This window comes from Acinonyx jubatus, chromosome B3 (genome assembly GCF_027475565.1).
Source record: "Acinonyx jubatus isolate Ajub_Pintada_27869175 chromosome B3, VMU_Ajub_asm_v1.0, whole genome shotgun sequence".
Taxonomy (NCBI): domain Eukaryota; kingdom Metazoa; phylum Chordata; class Mammalia; order Carnivora; family Felidae; genus Acinonyx; species Acinonyx jubatus.
The window spans coordinates 65,398,135-65,419,564 of record NC_069386.1 but is presented as its reverse complement, the minus strand read 5'-3'; positions in this window follow the sequence as shown (position 1 = coordinate 65,419,564).

Sequence of the window (21,430 nt, the reverse complement as noted above, 5' to 3'; positions counted from 1 at the left end):
CCAAAATATACTGATAATCATGCTAGTCTTTTAATGTATGGATAAGCTGGCAAGAATCCTCAGAGGGCAAAAGAGAAAATAAGGACCCAGAGAGGGAGGCAGAGCACAGAAGCTCACTTTTACTCTGAGGGCTTGCTTACTATTCCTGGTCATTTTGTGCTTTAGTTTCCATGCCCTCATGATACCTAAAGGTTGGGAAATAAAGAAAGTTCAGACGAATAATCTGTAGTAGATATCCCATACACATGGATCAGACACCAAGAAGAGCTGCATTATCAGTGTAAAGAACTGTAGGAAGTAAATTGGCCTCTTTTTATCATCATCATGTAGAGACAAGTCGCAAGAAAGTTGGAAATGAATTTTGAATGCTAGCCGTTCAGCTAATCAGAATCCACACTCCAACTTTTACCAGTACTAGGCTTCAAAATAAGAATGAAAACAGCATGTTCTCATTTTATGGAATGCAAGTAGCCCTTGTATAAAAAATATGTTAATGATTTAATGTCTAATGATTTAATGTTTAATGTTTAATGTCCTAAAAAGATTAGACGTCCAAAGTAAAGAAAACTGGTTGGCATGGGCACAACACACACACACACACACACACACACACACACACACGCACACACACACACACACACATTTATATATTTATACATTTAAATAGATACATCTAGAAAAGAAAAAGTATACCTACTCCTACAACTAAAAATTAGTATTTTTAATATCTTCTCCACAGTCCATTCTCTATTTCCTCAATTGTCGTCAATAAGCACTGTAGTAAATGTGTTTCTTTACCTAACAAGGTAACCCAAACTTTCATTTCTTTTGGGTCCAAGCCCTTGGTGGCCTTGCCTGTATTAAGCCCCTATAGTTTTGTTGATGTTTATCCCTATATATGAGAAGAGCTGTAAACACTGAAGGGTACTCTCTGGGTTGCAGAAATATTTATTATGCTCCCATTATGTAACAGCAAATATATTTTACCTTGAAAATCTGTATTATTCAGTATTAATTAGTAATTGGTATTAACAATCTATATTAATCACCTTGGCCATTAAAGAAAAAAAAAATGTATAGCTAAAAGTGAGTGGTAAATAGGTGGATAAATCCAAATGAACATTAATTTACAAGACAATAATAATGTCCTTGTTTTTAAAAAAAACAGATATCGAGAAGGGGGCAATTAAAGACAGTGACATAGGAAGACCTCAAACTCACTTCTTCCCATGGGCACGCCAAATATAGAGCTACATATGGAATAATTTCCTCTAAAATACACCCAAAAACTAGCTGAGTGACTCTTACACATTGGGCAAGCAAGAAAAAAAAATCTGCTTCAAAGTGGGTAGCAAAGGCTGAGACACAATCTCACCATAACCTCTGGTGGGGTAACCTGTGATTAGGAGAGAATTCAAAACCCAAAGCTTCTTGTGGAGGAATAAAGGCTTTGAACCCCACATCAGGTACCCCATATTTTAAGACCTGCACTTAAGAGATGAACCCCTAAAACATTTAACTCTGAAAGCCTATAGAGTTCACATTCATGAGCCCCACAATGCTATAGTGAACTGAGAAATGGTTTTTAAGAGGCCTGTGCTTGGACTCAGCTACCCCAGGGCCCAGGGTTAAGGCAACCATTTGAAAAGTGTGCAGGAAAGTGTGTGAAAGAGCCTTATTTGCTTATCTTCACATATTGGCCTAAGGGGAGAACATTTACTTTAATACACATCTAGGGCCCAGTAGGGTGCTCTGGGGGCATGGATGTCTGCAGACGCCATCTTTGTGTTCCCCTCTGCCTTACTCTAATTCACTGGTATTTCCCAGAAAGGAGATAGTTCCCTACCTCTGTATGCCAATGTTTTTGGCTGCATTCTAGAGGATACCCCTTGATTTCATGGCTCTTGTGGCTGGCAGGGCTTATGTTCTTGGGTCCCATGACACTGTAACAATCAGAGATAGTTCTAGGTTGGTTACAACCCCCATGGCACGGCAAAGACAGCAGACTAAGACACATCCCCAGTCTTTCAGTGAAAGAGAATTATCTGCTTGTCCTAGAGCTTCATTTTGAGGGACTGGCTTCTGGTTTCACACATATCTAGGAGCCTATTATGTGCTCAGGAAACAAAGCCCAGTAGAGGTCATCTTTGTGTTCTCCCTTTATATTGCCCCAGGTGGCCAGTATCTCCCCAAAAAGAGCTGGCACCCTCATCTGACACCCAGTTTTTGTGGTGCCTCCAACAATATTTCTGGATTGCCTGACTTTAATGGCCAATGGCACTTATGCTCCTCATTCCACAGGACTGTACCCAATGAACAAATAGTTCTTAACTAGCTACCACCATTAGGGCACAGCAAGAGGCAATAGTCTGAGGAGCCCAGTCCTTCTGTGAAAGAGGCCTACTAGGTCATCTGCATAGCTGTGGCCTGAGAAGCAGGCTTCTAATTAAACACACTTCTAAGCGTCCACCATAATCCTCTGCAAAGACCTCAGAGGTCAAGCACTATGTTTATGTTCTATCTCTGCAGTGACCTGGAGTGCCAGCATCTCCCTGAAAGGACACTATATGTGTGGCATGCCATTTTTATGTCTGGTGCCCCACATATTGTGGGTACCACTTAAGGGATACCTGTTGATAGCCTGGGTCCGGTGGCCAGCAGGCTTGTGTTTCTCAGTCTCATGAACTGTAACAATTGAAGAGCTATCACCCCCAGGGCACAGCACAGATAGCAGACTGAAACACATCCCGAAATTCTGTGAAACAGATCTATTTGCTTATCTTGGAGCTTTAACCTGAGGGGTACACTTCTGGCTCATCATATCTCTAGAAGCCTACTGAGATACTATCTGGTGAGGGAGGCCAGTGGATGCCATCTTTGTGCTCTCTATCTGTCCTGCTCCAGGCCACCAATATCACCCACAAAAAAGAGTGTACATTCACCTAATGCTCCGGTGTTAGTGACTGCCTCCCAGAGGACAATTTGAGGTTTCCTAGCTCTAGCGGTCAGTGGGACTTACAGTTGAAGTCCCACAGGAACGTATATATTACCATACTTTATGAGGGTCTGGCTGAGGGTCTGGTTTCAGTCAGCATGGATCTAGGTGCTGGCTGAAATCTTCCCCTTTGGGGTAATGACAGGTCTTGGCACACCATCAACAAGCAGAAGACATTAAAAATAAAAATGTCTTCCTGGACAATCACAAAAGTTTTAGAGACAACCAAGAGTTAGGGCAAGTTTGAATGATAAAGCTCTTGAAATACATGAGGTCACTCTTCAAGATTGAGGAGGTGGCTGTTTCAACTAAAGCATAGAAACAACTACAGAAAGTCAATCAGGGGTACCTGGGTGGCTCACTCAGTTCAAGCATCCAACTCTTGGTTTTGTCTAGGTCATGATCTCACAGTTCATGAGTTCAAGCCCCACATGGGGATCTGCACTGATGGTACAAAGCCTGTTTGGGATTCTCTCTCTCCATCCCCCCTCTCTTCCCCTACTCTACTTGATCTCTCTCTCAAAATAAAACAAACTTAAAAAAAAAAAAGAAAGTCAATGAAATAAAGGAATATGTGCCAAACTAAATAGAGAAAACCTCAGAAAAAGTTCCTAATAAAACTAAGTGATTTACCTGATAAAGAGTTTAACATAATGCTCATAAAAATGTTTCACCAGGTCAGGTGGAAAAGAGATGGACACAGTGAGAAGTTAAAGTAATAGAAAACATAAGAAAGGACCAAGTAGATGTTACAGAGCTAAAGAATATAATAACTCAACAGAAAATTACACTAGAAGGATTCAACAACATTCTAGATGAAGAAGGAGAAAGAATCAATGAACTCAAAGACAGGACAGTGAAACTCACTCATTTAAAGCATAATGAAAAAAAGAGTAAACAAAAAATGAAGAAAGCTTGAAGTACTTAAAGGATAATATCAACCCAACCAATATTCATAATATAGGCTTTCCAGAAGGACAAGAAAGAGAGAGGCAGAAAATTGATTTGAAGAAATAATGCATAAAAACTCCCCTACCCAAAAGGGAAACAGATCTAGAATCCCAGAGACTCCCAAAGAAGATGAACCTGAAGGTACACACACCCAAGATATATTGTAATTAAAATGTCAAAAGTTAAAAAGAAGGAGAAAATCTTAAAAGCAGGAAGAAAATAAATTAATGTGTTACATACAAGGGAATCCTAACAGGGTGATCAGCAGAGTTTTCAGCAGAGCTTTTGCAGGCCAGAGGGGAATGGCATAATATATTCAAAGTGCTGAAAGGAAATAAAAACCCCAACCAAAAAATACTTGACCCAGCAAAGTTGTTATCCAGAGTTGAAGGAAGCAAAAAGTTTTCAATATAAGCAAAAGCTAAAGGAATTAATCACTACCCAACTGACCTTACAATAAATTTAAAGAGACTTATTTAAGCTGAAATAAAAGGTACAATTAGTAACAGAAAGACATGAAAGTCTAAATCTCATTGGTAAAGGTAAATATATAATATTTAAAACAATCTAATGTTGTAAAGGTGATGAATTAGTCACATAAAAATAGTATGAAGGTTAACAGACAAAAGTAGTAAAATAACTATAACTATACTAATTTATTAAAAGATATACAAGATAAAAGATGTAAATTATGGCATCAAAAATATATGGGCAGGGAGAATAAAAATGTTGAGTATTATAATGTGTTCAAACTTATTATCCATTTAAAATAGACAGTTATAAATGGTTGTATGTAAGCCTTATGGTAACCAAAAAGCAGAAATCTATACTAGCTATAAAAAAGATAAAGAGAAAGGAATCTAAACATACCACTACAAAAATCATTAAATCACAAAGAAAATGAGCAAGATAAGAAAGGAACACAAGAGGTACAAAACAGCTGGAGAACATTAACAAAATGGTAATAAGTACATATTAATTATTGCTTTAAAGTAAATAAATTCTCCTTAAAAGATATAAAGCCACTGAAAGGACAAAAAGACAAGACACATCTATCTGACATCTACAAGATACTCACTTCAAATATAAGGACATACACAGACTGAAAATAAAGGGATGGAAAAAGAGATTTCATGCAAGTGGGAACTAGAAGAAACCAAATATAGCTATGCTTATATCAGACAAAAGAGACTTTAAAACAAAGACTGTAATAAGAGACAATGACCATTAATGATAAAGAACTCAATCCAACAGAAGGATATAACATTTATAAATATACATGCACCCAAAAGATGATCACCTAAATATATGAAAGCAAATATTAACAGACTTAAAGAGAGAAACAGTAATACAATAATAATAGGGGACTTAATTATCCTACTTTCGTCAATGGATATCATCCAGACAGAAAACTGATAAAGAAACAGTCTTAAAAATGACGTATTTAAACCAGATGGACTTAGCAGATATATATAAAATATTCTATCCAAAAGAAACAGAATACACCTTTTTCTCAAGTGCACATGAAATGTTCTCCAGAATAGATTGTATGTTAGGCCACAATATAAATCTTAATAAATTTAAGAAGATTAAAATCATATCAAGATTCTTTTTTAACCACAATGGTATGAAAGTAGAAATCATTATAACAAGAAATCTGGAAATTCACCCATATGTAGAAATTACACATAACCAATGGGTCAAATAAGAAAATAAAAGAAATTTAAAAAAAATTGAGACTGATGAAAATGGAGTACAAGTAGGTCTAAAAGAGAATTCCATAGTGATTAATGCCTGTCTCAAGAAATAAGAAAAATTCCAAATAAAAAAAACTAACTTTACACATCAAGGAATCAGAAAAAGAACAAATGTAGTCCAGTGTTAGTAAAAGGAAACTAACAAAAATTAGAGCAGAAATAAATGACTAGTGACAAAAAGACAACTAAAAAGAACATTGAAAAAACTGCTGTTTGCTTTGTTTTTGTAAAGATAAATTGACAAACCTTTAACTAGACTCACCAAGGAAAAAAGATACAGGACTCAGAACGAAAATGATATGTGGATTAGGAGAAATTATTACTGATAACACAGAAATATGAAAGATCATGAGTCTCCTCTGAACAATTATACAGTAACAATTGGATACTCTATAGGAAATGAATAAATTGCTAGAAACATACAACCTACCAAGACTGAGTTATGAAGAAAGAAAATCTAAACAGACCAATTACTCATAAGGAGACTGAGTATTCAAAATCCCCCACAAGGAGGGGAAGGGAAAAAAAAAGAAAAAAAAAAGTTAGAGAGGGAGAGAGCCAACCCATAAGACTCTTAAAAACTGAGAATGAACTGAGGGTTGATGGGGGGTGGGAGGGAGGGGGGGGTGGGTGAAGGACACTGAGGAGGGCACCTGTTGGGATGAGCACTGGGTGTTGTATGGAAACCAATTTGACAATAAATTTCATATTTAAAAAGTCCCCCACAAAAATTCAGGATAAGATTACTTCACTGTCAAATTCTACAAATATTCAAAGAATAAATAATACCAAACGTTCTCAAACTCTTCAAAAATAAAAACAACAAAAACAGAAAAAGAGGAATATTCCCTTCCTCATTTTATGAAATCAGCATTACTCTGATTACCAAAACCAGACAAGGACACGAAAGAAGAAAGAAAGAAAGAAAAGAAAAGAAAAGAAAAGAAAAGAAAAGAAAAGAAAAGAAAAGAAAAGAAAAGAAAAGAAAAGAAAAGAAAAGAAAAGAAAAGAAAAGAAAAGAAAAGAAAAGAAAAGAAAAGAAAAGAAAAGAAAAGACAGACAGACAGACAGACAGACAGACAGACACAGGCCAAAATCTCTGATAAATATAGAAGCAAAGCCCTCAATAAATTATTAGCAAACTGAATACAATAATAGATTAAAAGGGTTAATATAACATGATGAAGTGCAATTTATTCTAGGGATGCAAGGAGAGTTTAACATATACAAATTAGTCAGTATGGTACACCATTTTAACAAAATGAAGGACAAAAATCTTATGATCATTAGAATAGATGCAGAAAAAGCCTATGACAAAAATCAACATCCATTTATGGTAAAAACGCTCAACAAAGTGAATATAGAGAGAATATACCTCAACGTAATAAAGGCTACCATAGCTAACGTGGTATACAAATGTGAAAACCTGAAAGCTTTTCCTCTAGGATCAGGAACAGAAGGAAGGCCATTCTCTCAACTTTTATTCAACATAGTATTAGAAGTCCTAGCCAGAACAATTAGGCAAGAAGTAAAAGACATTCAAATTAGAATAGAATAAGTAAAACTGTTTACAGATACTATGATATGTGTAAAAAAAAAATCCTATCCTAAAGACCACCAAAAATTATTAGAACTAATCAACAAATTCAGGAAAGCTGAATGATAACAAAAGCAACATGCAAAAATTTGTTTCTATGCATTACAAAAATCTGTTTCTATACATTAATAATGAACTATCTAAAAGAAAAATTATGCAAACCATACATCTACAATTACATCAAAAGGAATAAAATACCAAAGAATAAATTTAATTAAGAAACTGAAAAACCTGTATATTGAAAACTACAAGACATTGATGAAAGAAATTGAAGAAAACAAATAAATGGAAAGGTTAATTTGTATTGGCCTAATTTGGATTGGATAATTTGTATTGTTAAAGTCTTCATATTAATGGTATTTTTTACAGAAAATAAATAATCCTAAAATTTTTAAGGACCCACAAAAGAACCCAAATATCTAAAGCAACCCTGAGAAAGAAGAACAAACCTGGGGGGGGCATCAAGCATCCTCATTTTAAACTACATTACAAACCCATATTAATCAAAACAATATGGTCTTGGCATAAAAATAGACACATAGCTCAATGAAATAGAATTGAGAGCCCAAAAATAAGCTCATGCATATATTAATTTATTACAATTAATTATGATAAATTGTGACAATTAATTTATGACAAAGGCACCAAGAATATACAATGAGGAATACAGTCTCTTCAATAAATGATGTTGGGAAACCTAGAAATCCACATTCAAAAGAATGAAACTAGAATACTGTCTCACATCCTACTTACAATTACCCAAAACAGATCAAAGATTTAACATAAGACCCAAAACCATAAAACTTCTAAAATTAAATTATAAACAGTAATAAGTTTTGGAAATGACACCAAAAGGAGAGACAACATCAGCAAAAATAAACAAATGGGACTACATCAAACTAAAAAGGTTTTGCACATCAAAGCACCATCAATAAATAAAAAGGTAACCTACTGAATGGGAAGAAATATTTGCAAATTATATATCTAATAAAGTGTTAATATCCAAAGAGTATAAAGAACTCATATGACTCAATAGCAAAAACAAAAAAATAAAAAAAACAAACTATCTGATTAAAAATGGGCAGAAGTTTTGAATAGATAGTTTTTCCAAAGATACACAGATGGCCCATGGGTACATGAAAAGATGCTCAATATTGTTAATCATCAGGGAAATTCAAATCAAAACCACACAATATCATCTCACACCTGTTAGAAGAGTGATTATAAAAAAGAAAAGAAATAAGAAGTGTTGGCAAGGATGTGGAGATAAGTTAACCCTTGTTGTACTATTGGTGGGAATGCAAATTGGTGAACCCCACTATGGGAAACAGTATGGAGGTTCCTACAGAACTAAAAATATAACTATTATATGATTCAGCTATCATACTTATGGGTATTTACCCAAATAAAACACTAATTTGAAAAGATATATGCACTCCCATTTTCATTGCAACATTATTTACCAAAATATGTAAGCAACTATGTGTTCAGTTAGGTGAATGGATAAAGAAAATGTGGCATCTATGCACTCGGTGGAGTATTATTGAGCTATAAAAAATGAAATCTTGCCATTTGCGACAACATGGATGGACTTTAAAGGGATCATGCTAAATGAAATAAGTCAAACAGAGAAAAAAGAGATACTATATGATTTCATTTACATGTGTTTAAAAAAAGGAGCTTATGGATACAGATGAGTGGTTGCCAGAGGTTGATGGGGTGAATTGGAATATGGGTGAATTGGGTGAAGGGGTTTAAAAATACAGTACAAACTTCCATCAATAATATATGCCATGGGATATAATGTTCATCATGGTGATTACAGTTAATACTCTTGAATATTTGAAAATTGCTTACATCTTAAATGTTCTCATCAGTAGGAAAAAAAGTGTATCTGTGTGGTGATAGATGTTAACTAGACTTATTGTGGTGTTCATTTCACTACATATGCAAAATTGAATCCTCATGTTGTACACCTGAAACTAATTTGTGTTAATTATATCTTAAATAAATATACGTATATGCATATTTACTATATTTACATATAGTAAAGGTAGTATACACATAAATATAGTAAATGTAAATTTACTATAGATATAGTATATGTATATAAGTAAATGTAGTATACATATAGATATAAGTAAATATAGTATATATAGAGAGAGATAATTAAAATATAACAAATCAGATGGTAAATATACATATACATACATATACATATATATAGAAAGAGAATCAAAGTGCTGACAACAAATTAAGTAATGTTAAAAAGAGAGGTGAAATGTTCTAAAGTTTTTTTGTATTACCTAGGAAATCAATAAACTTCAATTTATGCATTCCAAAATAAAGAAATTTAACTGTACAAATCAGTTCCCTAAAATTAAAAAATAAAAATAGTGGACTGATAAAAGTTACCATAAATCCAAAGAAGGTACTAGAGAGACTAACGAAAGCAAAACAAACAGTGGATCAATTAGAAAGCACAAAACAAAATAAAAATATTATCAATCAGATAAAATATGACTACATTTATATTTAAAGTATTTAAGTTACTTTCAAACAGGACTAAAAAAACCTGTATGGCATTTACCAAATGTAAATCTGTAACACAAGGGTACAGAGTACTTGAGTATAAAACTGCAAAAAATACAGAAGACACGTAATAACCCAAGGAAATATTTTCTAGCTGTGCTACATAAAAAAAATAGCCTTTAAGGCAAAAGCAATATAAAATGATAAAAGCTTATTCTAGCCAAAATGTACAATTCTAAACTTTATGAATTAAATAACAAAAACATATAATGTAAAAATGGACAGAACTACAGAGAGAATACAATAAATCCACCATCATAGTATAGCATTATATATATTTCTTAGTAATTGATGGATAAAGTAGACCAAAAAAATCAAATATAAACAAAGAAGATTTGAATAAATAAACTTGATTTAATACATATATAGAAAAGTTTGTACTGCACCACTAGCAAATAAATATTCCTTTCAAGCACACATAAAATATTTATGAAAACTGATTATAAACATAGAAAGAAAATCTTAACACACTTGTTTGATCATAATGCAAAAAAAACTTGGAACTGGTAAGAACATAAAACTAAAACAACACACAAAAAAACCTATATATTTGGAAATTAAGAGGTACATTTCCAAATATGTCATGGGTTAAAAAGATATACATCACAGAAGTTAAAAACATTTAGAACTGAATATTAAAAATACTATGTATTATTATTAATAAAATACAGCTGATTAGTACTTATAAAAAAAAGAGAAAAGTCCCTCTCAATAACCTAACACCTAAATTAAACAGGAAAAGAACCACAACAGGGAAAAATTAAAAGAAGGAACAGTAGATAGCAATAAAAAAAAGAACGAAGTGCCACTACTCACAACAATATGGACGAATCTCGTAGATATAATGTTGATTGAAAGAAATCAGACACAAAAGGTTATATATCGCATGATTCCATTTCATGGGTTTCAAGAGCAGACAAAACTAATTGGTAGTGATAAAAATGATGAAAGGTTTCCGCTGAGAATATTAAGTGGGAAGAGGCATAAGGGAAATGAACTCTCTGAAATGTTCTATATCTTGATCTGGATGGTATTTTACAGAGATGTATTCGTTTGTAAAAGTTCATTTACCTGTATATTTAAGAATTGTGCATGTTACAGTATATATGTAATACCTCAACAAAAAACTTACGAAAACAAGATAAAGTAATTAAAAAGAAAATAAACATGTAACAGAGACAGCAAAGCCAAAAATTGTATTTTTGTAAATAGAGCAATGAAATCTACAAATATCCATGTGGCTTGATAAAAAAAAAAAGAGAGAACAATAAACAATTTTAAGATAAAAAGGGAGACATAGCATAGATGATGCAGGGATAAAAGATAAGTGAATATTAATAATAACTTCATAGCAGTACACTTGAGAATATAGATGAAATTAATTTCTAGAAAAAATAACTTACCAAACTAACTGAAGAAATAAAAAAACCTGAAGTATTGTACAGAATTCTACCCAAAGCTCATTTTGGCCAAATGATAGACTTCCAAGTATTAAAATTCACATTTCAACCAAAGGCAAGGGCAAAGCCAAATGAAATCATCACAGAATGAACTTCTGAGATACAGTACTTAATAAATTAAAGTGTATTTGAAATATTTGTTTATAATAGCGATTATACTTTAAAAAATATCAAATTATAAAAGTTTGAAATTACATTAGAAGAATAGTAAATCTTTTCAGTGTCAGTTGCTATACTTCTCCTGGAACCCACTAGTACAGTTGTGTCACCAAATATGCTTTTATTTTACCTGCTCTATTTAATAATATCACAAGCTTCTCTATGGCCGGCTGAATATAATAGAGGAAAATGTTTTTCACAAATATTTTCTAGTAGTAAATTTGTACTTGGAATTAAAAACTTGGATAAATCTTTAAAAGCTTTTAAAGTTGGTTATGAATCCACAGCTGTTATTTTTACAGGCATTTTTTACATCATTGGCCTTCAGAAATTAAAATCTGTAAGAATCATCTTAAGTTACTGCCAAGTCCATTTTTTCTCATTTGATTAGCAAGAAAAAAGTCTATTATTTTCCTTATACTCTTTATACATTTTTATGTGATTTATAGGATTCTAATATGATGTATGAATTAAATTTTATATGATATTAGAGTTTTTTTCTTCATAACATTTTTACCTGATAACATTGATATTATATTTATAATCCATTTGTTCCAGACAGGAATTATAGCAAAATAACAAACTTTTCAAATCTACTATTCTCCCTTAATAAAACTTGTTTTTATAGGCATTAATAGGCTCAAATATGATAAAATATTCTTCTCAATCTAGTAGCTAATGTCTTTTCTCATAATATATTAATGCCAATTAGTTTTTTTACTATTTGAAAATTTATATTGATTGTGAATGCTAAAATAACTATCATATTCATCAATTTTTGTGGTGTTTTATATTAAAATAATAAATATACATTTCCATCTCAACTGACAAGACTTCTTCACTTCTTCACAAGCTCACAAGGACATTTTTCTCATGCACTTGAATTTTATTCTAAATTAGCTGTAGAATACTTATCTAAATGAAGATTTGGATTTTAATAGTAAACCTGAATATCAGACTTGTTTACGTTGAGATAGTGTTAGCCTCATTAGACGTAGTGGAAATTATATATAGATCATGTACAAATCGATTGGCAGAAATCTCAAAGTGGCATTTGGCTATTTAGGCTTCCAAAGTTTGAGGAAAAGCTGAAACTAAATAGTGGCTTTTAACCAAATATGTAGCCTGATGTCAAATTTAGCATATGTCTAAATGATTGAATTGAATTACATTATAAAACAATCCAACAAACACCAGGCCCGGTTGTTTTTTTGGAGGTCTACCTAATAATAAAGAAGCAAATCTAAATTTACACAAACAATTACAGAACAGAGAAAAAGAGGAAAACTTCCCACCTATCTTATGAAACTAAGATAAACTTGATACACAGCCTGAATACAATAGTACCTGAAGGGATAATTCCAGCCTAAAATTACTTGTCAAATTAGATGCAAAGCTACTAAACAAAATATTAGCACACCAGATTCTGCAATATAAAAATACATCATAACAAAACAACAACAAAAAACACATCATAACAAAGTTGGATGTTTCAAGGATTGCATGGTTAATATAAGAATCAACTTAAATAATTCACTAATAAAGCATTAAAGGAGAATAAAATAACCATTTCGATTGATACAGAAAAAGGCTTTGATAAAGCCTAACATTATTTATCACTTTAAAAGCTTAGCAAATTATTGTTTTCAATGTTAAAGAACTCCCTTTAAGAATTGAAACAAGGCGGGGCGCCTGGGTGGCGCAGCCGGTTAAGCGTCCGACTTCAGCCAGGTCACGATCTCGCGGTCCGTGAGTTCGAGCCCCGCGTCAGGCTCTGGGCTGATGGCTCAGAGTCTGGAGCCTGTTTCCGATTCTGTGTCTCCCTCTCTCTCTGCCCCTCCCCCGTTCATGCTCTGTCTCTCTCTGTCCCAAGTTGAAAAAAAAAAATTAAAAAAAAACAAGGAAACAAGGCAAGAGTTCTAGGTATCTCCATCACTCTTCAACATTATTCTTCAGTTCTTGGACAATGAAAAAATAAAGAAAAAATGTATAAAGATGTAAGTATTGGAAAGTTGAGAAACATATTACTCACAGATAATTCCATTAACATAGAATTCCCAAGGGCATCAACATATGACTTATTAGCATTAAAATGTATACAGCAAGTTTTTGGATACCAAATTAATTTCATTTCAGTTCACAAACTGCAAAGAATTAAAAGTACAATTTACAAAATAGCAACTCCTTATAAAGAATAACAACATAAAATACCTAAGAATAAATATTACAAAATATGTACAATCCCTCTATGGAGAAAAATATAAACTTTATTGAAGGATGTTCTAAAAATGGAGAGAGAGATCATGTTCTGAGATTACAACACTTGATATTGGGAAGACGTCAATCCTCCCCAAGCTGATCTATGAATTCAGTTTAATCCTAATCAAAATGTCAACAAGGTGTGTGTGTGTGTGTGTGTGTGTGTGTGTGTGTCTGAGAGAGAGAGAGAGAGACAGACAGAGACAGAGAGACAGAGGGAGAGAGAGGGAGAGAGAGAGGCTTAGAAATACTTGAAAACTGATCTAAATTTATGAGGAATGGTAAAGGGACAAAATCAAGACATGGCTACTGAAGAAGATGACTTAATAGGGATATTTGTTTTAGTAAGTACCAATCTTAGAATAGTTGCCTACTATTTCAGGAAATGTGGTCCTTTTGTCAGGATATTCCAATTAAACAGAGTAGAAAATCTAGAAATGAAATGGAGATGTAAATATTTGATTAATGGCAGAGTTAGTATTTCAGAATCATGGAGGATGTATAATTTCTCAATAAACAACATCAGGATACTTGCTTCTCCATATGGGGAAAAAAAAGGAAATTGATCCCTATATTATCACATTACTTTTTCAGGTAAATTAAAACATAAATTCTGAAGCAAAACTATGATAATTTTAGAGGACAATAAGAAAATATGTTTCTGTCTTCCAGATAGGAAAAGATTTCTTAAGCAAGATGCAAGAAGTGTTCAATGAAAAGAAAAATATTATTTTTTAACAATATAAAAATTGAAAACTCTGGTTCATCAAATTATGCCACTAAAAAGTGAAGAGACTTGGAGGAAATACTTGTAGCATGATAAATGATTCAAATCCAGAACATTTAAAGAAAGGGGCAATCCAATGAAAAATGGACAAAAGATTTATTTTTCATTTATTTATTTTCAGAGAGAGAGAGAGAGAACCAGAAGAGGAGGGGCAGAGAGAGAGAGAGAGGGGCAGACCAGGCGAAGCAGGCTCTGAACTGACAGCAGAAAGCCCAATGTAGGGCTCAAACTCAGGAACAATGAGATCATGACCTGACCTGAAATCAAGAGTTGGACGCTTAACTGACTGAGCCACCCAGGTGCCCCACAAGACTCACTTTAGATATAAGGACACACACGTGGTGTATGTGAAGTAAAGGGATGGAAAAAGTGAAGGGATGGAAAAAGATACTCCATGCAAATAAAAAACCAAAGAAAGCCATAGTAGCTATACTTCTATCAGACAAAATAGAGTTAAAACAAAGACTGTAATAAAAGATAAAGAAGGGTGTTACATAATGATAAAGAGGTCATCCAACAAGATACAGCATTTGTAAATATTTATACACCCAACAGAGAGGCACCTAAATATGCAAAGCAAATATTAACAGACCTAAAGGGAGAAATAGACGGCCATACAATAATAGTAGGGGATTTCAGTACCCCACTTACATCAGTGGGTCCAGAAATCAATATAGAAACATCACACAACATATTTAAGACAACATATTACACCAGATGGACTTAATAGATATTTACAGAATATTTCATCCAAAAGCAACAGAATACATATTCTTCTCAAGTGGACTTGAAACATTTCCCAGATGGATCAAAACAAGTCTTAATAACTTTAAGAAGCCTGAAATCATATCAAAATTCTTTTTTGACCACTATGGAACAAAATTAGAAATTAACTACATGAAGCAAACTGGAATATTTACAAAAATGTAGAGGTTAAACAACTTGCTATTGAACAACCAATGGGCCAAAGAAGAAAACAAAAGAGAAATTGAAAAAAAAACACAATGATACAAATAAAAATGGAAATATAACGTAACAGAATTTATAGGATGCACAAAGGCAGTTCTAAGAAGCAAGTTCATAACAATACATGTCTACCTCAAGAAGTCTCATATAAACAACCTAATTTTATACCTCAAGGAACTAGAAAATGAAAAATAAACAAAACCCAAAGTTAATAGAAAAAAGGAAATAAAGTTAAGAGCAGAAATAAATGAAAGGGACTAAAAAGACAATAGAAAAGATCGATGAAACTAAGAGTTGGCTCTTTGAAAAAATAAACCAAATTTACACACCATTAGCTGGACTCACCAGGAAAAAAAGAGCTAGAACTCTATTGATTAAAAAATAAAAGAGGAAATGTTATGACTGATAACACAGAAATACAAAATATTATCAGACTTCTATAGATAAGAATACATTAACAAATTGAACAACCTAAAAGAAATTGATAAAATCCTGGAAATATACAACCCATCAAGGCTGAATCATCATAAAAGTGACTATTTCAACAGACTAATTACCAGTAAGTGAATTAAATCAGTAATCAAAAACCTCCCTACAGACAAAAGTCCAGGACCAAAGGACTTCACAGGTGAATTCCACCAAACATTAAAAGAAGAATTAATACCAATCCTTTCAAAAATAGAGAAAATAAAACTTTTCCAGATTCATTTTACAAGGCTAGCATTATTCTGATACTAAAACTAGGCAAAGAAGCCACAAGAAAATTATACACCTATATCCCTGATGAACATATGTGTAAAAATCCTCCGTAAGATATTAGCAAACTGAATTCAATAATACATCAAAAGGATCAAACATCATGCTCAAGTGGGCTTTATTCTGGGGATGCAAGGATGTTTCAACATCCACATATTAGGCAGTGTGACATGCCACATTAACTAATGAGGGACAAAAAACATTCGATTATCTCCACAGATGCAGAATAAAGCTTTTGACAAAAATCAACATACATTTTTGATAAAAACTCTCAACAAAGTGGGTACAGAGGGAATGTGTCTAAACATAATAAAGGCCATATATGGCAGGCCCATATCTAATATCATATTCAATGGTGAAAACCTGAAAGCTTTTTTTTTTCTTCCTGTAAGAACAGGAACAAGACAGGGATTCTCACTCTCGTTGTTTTTATTCAATATAGTATTAGAAATTCTACCCAGAGCAAGTAGGCAGGAAAAAGAAATAAAAGCCATCGAAATTGGAACATAAAAAATAAACTGCACTATTTGCAGATGATACGAAATTATATACACAAAATTCTAATGACTCCACCAAAAACTGTGAGAATAAATAGTCAGTGAAATTACAGGATACAAAATTAATGCACGAAAATTTGTTGCATTTCTATACAATAAGGAATTATCAGAAAGAGAAATTAAGAAAAGAATCCCATTTACAATTACATTAAAAGAATAAAATACCTAGAAATAAATTTAACCAAGTTGTTGAAAGACCTGTATTGAAAACTACAAGACACTGATGAAAGATATTGTAGAAGACACAAATAGATGGAAAGATAATCAATCCGTGCCTATGGATAAAAGAATTAATAAGCTTAAAATATCCATACTACCCAAAACAATCTACAGACTCCAAAAAGGGGAAAATAAAGAAATGGGACTATATCAAGCTAAAAGCCTCTGCACAGCAAAGGGAATCATCAACAAAATGTAACATCAACCTACTGAATGAGAGAAAGTATTTGCAAATCATGTATCTCATCAGGGGCTACTATACAAAACACATAAAGAATGCATATAATTCAATAGCAAAAGACAAACGATCCAATTCAAAAATAGGTAGAAGATCTGAAAAAACAGTATTGTAAAGAAGACATACAGCTGGGTAACAGGTACGTGAAGAAATGCTCTACCTCTACCGGGGAAGCGCAAATCAAAACCACAATGAGATATGACCTCACACATGCCAGAATGGCTAAAAGAAAAAAGAAAAAAATGTTGGTGAGGATGTGAAGAAAAAAAAATCCTTGTATACTGTTAGCGGGAATGTAAATTGGTACAGCCACTATGGGGAACAGTATGGAGGTTCCTCAAAAAAATTAAAAATAGGACTATGATAAGATTCAACAATTTTACTTCTGGGTATTTATCTGAAGAAAACAAAAACACCAACTTGATAGGTTATATGCACCCCCATATTACAATGGAAGTGTCCATCAGTGGACTAAAAAAATGTGAAACACGCACACACACCCCACAAGAGAATATTATTCAACCATAAAAAATAATGAAATCTTGCCATGTGAGACAACACAGATGGAACTTGAGGGTATTCTGCCAAGTAAAATAAATTAGAAAGAAAAAGACAAATACTGTATGATCTTTCTTATATATGGAATCTTAAACAATGTAATAACAGAAGAAGAAACTCACAGATAACAGAGAACACTTGGGTAGTTGCCAGAGCAGGGAGTGGAGGGGTGGGAAAAATGGGTAAACTATTTTCATTTTTTTTAGCTTAAATAAATTACACAAAAAATATATTGTTTAGGTTAGTGATATATACAGTAAAAATCATAAAAAATGAATAAATGCCAAATGAAGAAGAGAGTAGTTACTTCTGGGCTGGGAAGACTTGAAATAAAGGAAGAACATACAAACCCAAAAGGACAAACAACAGCGTTTAAAGAGAATAATATTGTTTCTTTTACTCAATTGCTTAAAACACAGATATGATAAAATATTGATAAGATTGAATTCATACTTTAAAAAAATCTTCATGCAATAATCAACATAAGCATAAACCACTAACAGACTGGAAAATAATATTTGCAATATGCATCACAAGTAAAGGATTGATATCCCCAATATTTAAGGAAATATTAAAAGTAAAGGTGAAAAAGACTAAAAAGTAGACAGCCAAAAATACAATTTTTTTAAATAGAAGTCTTTTTTAAAAATTTTTATTCATCTTTGAGAGAGAGACAGAGACAGAGACAGAGCACGAGTGGGGGAGGGGAGTGGGGAGACACAGAATCCAAAGCAGGCTCCAGGATCTGAGCTGTCAGCATAGAGCCCAACATGGGGCTTGAACTCATGAGCCATGAGATCATGATCTCAGCCAAAGCTGGACATTTAACCGACAGAGCCACCCAGGTGCCCCCAAAGATAATTTTTAAAGATACATTAAAATAGTCCTCAAGTATATGGACAGATATTCAATCATTCTCACAAGAGAAAGTAAATTAAAATCACAAAGAGACACCATTTTCCACCAATCCGATTAGAAAAAATTAAAAAACATAACAAAATATTCTATTTAGAAAAGCTATGGAGAAGCAAGGGCTCTTAATTTGCCAGTGGAAATGTCAATTCCTCCCACGGAGAGGAATTTGCCATTACCTATCCAAACTATTTATCTTTAACCTAGCAATGCCAATAGTGGGGATTTAATTTACAGATATGCTTCTATATATATGTAAGCACATAACAAAACAAACACATAAACACAGCTGTTTACTGAGCGCTGTTTTTAATTTCAAAGAATTAGAAACACTGTGAATGCCTGTACCTAAGACTCACTGATTGAATACATGCAGTTGTACAGTCTCTCAATGGATTATTATGCAATTGTGTAAAAGAATGAGGAATACCTGTATTCCTTTATTTTACAATACTATAATAACCAACAAAACTAACTGGACAAAGAGAGGTATATAACAAAGAAAATGAGGTAAGAAAATATGTCTATATCTGCTCCTATGTGAAAAAAAGAAGGGTAAATTAAAAACTAAGGATACACCCTATCTGCATGGGGTAGCTGGGAATGGGCTGTACTGGAATGAAAGAGGGGAGGGGATGTGACAAATATTTCTCGGAATATACTTTTTTTTTGGTATGGTTTTAACTTTTGGAACTATATTCAAAGTATAATCAACAACAACAAAAAATATAATAGAAAAGGATGAGGGTAAAAATTCTCAAAATGAAATATAAGCAAAACCAAATGAACCACACTCAATTTCAATTGAGTAGCATAACCAGTGAAAGGAAGGGGATGACATAAGTATTTTTGCAATAGCATTTGCATTATATACCCTCAAACTAAAGACAAAAAGAATTGCAAACAAATGTTGAACTCTGATTGTAATTTTTTTTCATACAGAGGAATGAGTAAACAGTTTTAAAGATACTTTCTACATAATCTAAGATTTAGTAGAATAACAAATATTTTGTGGATAATGAAACACAGATTACCCATTGTCCAAAAGGAAGTTACAAATGGGAGAAACTAGAATGAACTCTACAGAATTAGATTGGAACTGAAATTACCTCAATGAGCTCATGATTACATGATACACACATACACAAAATGTGTATATGAAATACATGTGTACATATGTATGTGTATATATGTATGTATATGTACACACATATATATGTATAGTTTCTAGCTCTATTCACTGAAAGACCTAGCAGTAATTGGTAGCAATGAGTATACACTGTACTCATATCCTTGTTTCTAAGTATTGCTCTTCACTAAAGAAAGAGGTCCTCCTTGGAACAATGGCTGATTCTAGTGCTGAGAAAGTGCAAACTGTGTCTAAAACATCTTGTTGTATCAGAGAATAAGGAAGTGCTTGATAATGGTTGAGACATAAAAGAAAAGCATATGCATGACACAGTTAAACACGTTAAGTGTTCACCATTTTAAAAATAAGTTAGCTACAAAACTTCCGTCTTTGAAGTATTATAAATCCAAAATATTCTGATTGCGACTTCTTCTACCTCTTACCAATGGGGTCTTGACCCAGATTTGAGATTGACAGAAGTTGGAACTGAACTGGTGACTAACCCAGTGGAAATAGTTTCAATTACCAAAATGAAAATGAGAATTATTACTTTAGCATTGAGAGCTAGATATAATCTACTAATTGTTACACAAAAAATCACTGGGACCTCAGAAATCACAGATGCCCCAGAATTTGCTGAGGAGTTGTTGGTTGATTTCAATACACATATCCATCTTCCCAATTCCTAGTACTGTCTACTGATTACAGTAACTCCCACTGCCCACACACACCCCCCAATACCACCATTTTATAGGAAATTAGGTGTGAAGAATTTGTCTAAATTCATATCACTAGTTCATGTCAGAGCCATAACCATAAGGAAAATCTACAAAAACTGAGAAAGAATACCTCCCTCACTTGGGGTCATTTGCTTACTACTTCTTCCAATACTTCTGTTTTATCACTTATTTCCCAATAGAGAAAGCCACTAAGGGTGAAGGATGAGATAGAGCTGATAAAGGAATTTGGAGATGATTATGTCATGAATACCTAAATATATCTTACACATAAACTCTTAATATAACAAGTAGAATCATGAATTTTCACCCAAGAAAACTTGGGTCAAACACTACTCTCCCAAGGTGTGTGACCTTGAAAGAGGTACTTGACTTTCCTGAAGCTCGTTTTCTCATTCTGACAAGATGTTTAATAATACCCCGCCCCTCACCACTCAAAGTTGTAAAGTGACTAGTATATACTAGGTGCTTAGGAAAAAAAGAAGTTAATTTCCTCTCTTTACCTTCCCTCTTTATCCCCTTCCAACAGCCTTGTAAAAATGTTAGCTTTGGAGAGTGGATTTTTGAAAGGGGCCTAAAATTAAAGCATCAAGAACTTAGCAAAAGGGTTCAAACACTGAAACTCTTTCCCTGCATTTCCTTATGTTTCAAGAATTTCTGTTTTGTCTTCATGTCTCTTCCCATTTCCCTAAACCAGAATCTTTTTTTGCCATCGGGAGCCAATAAATTTATGAACACACGCAAAATATTGCCCTTAGAAATTTTAATATAAACTATGTTCCTTGAGTATGGACCAGAAAT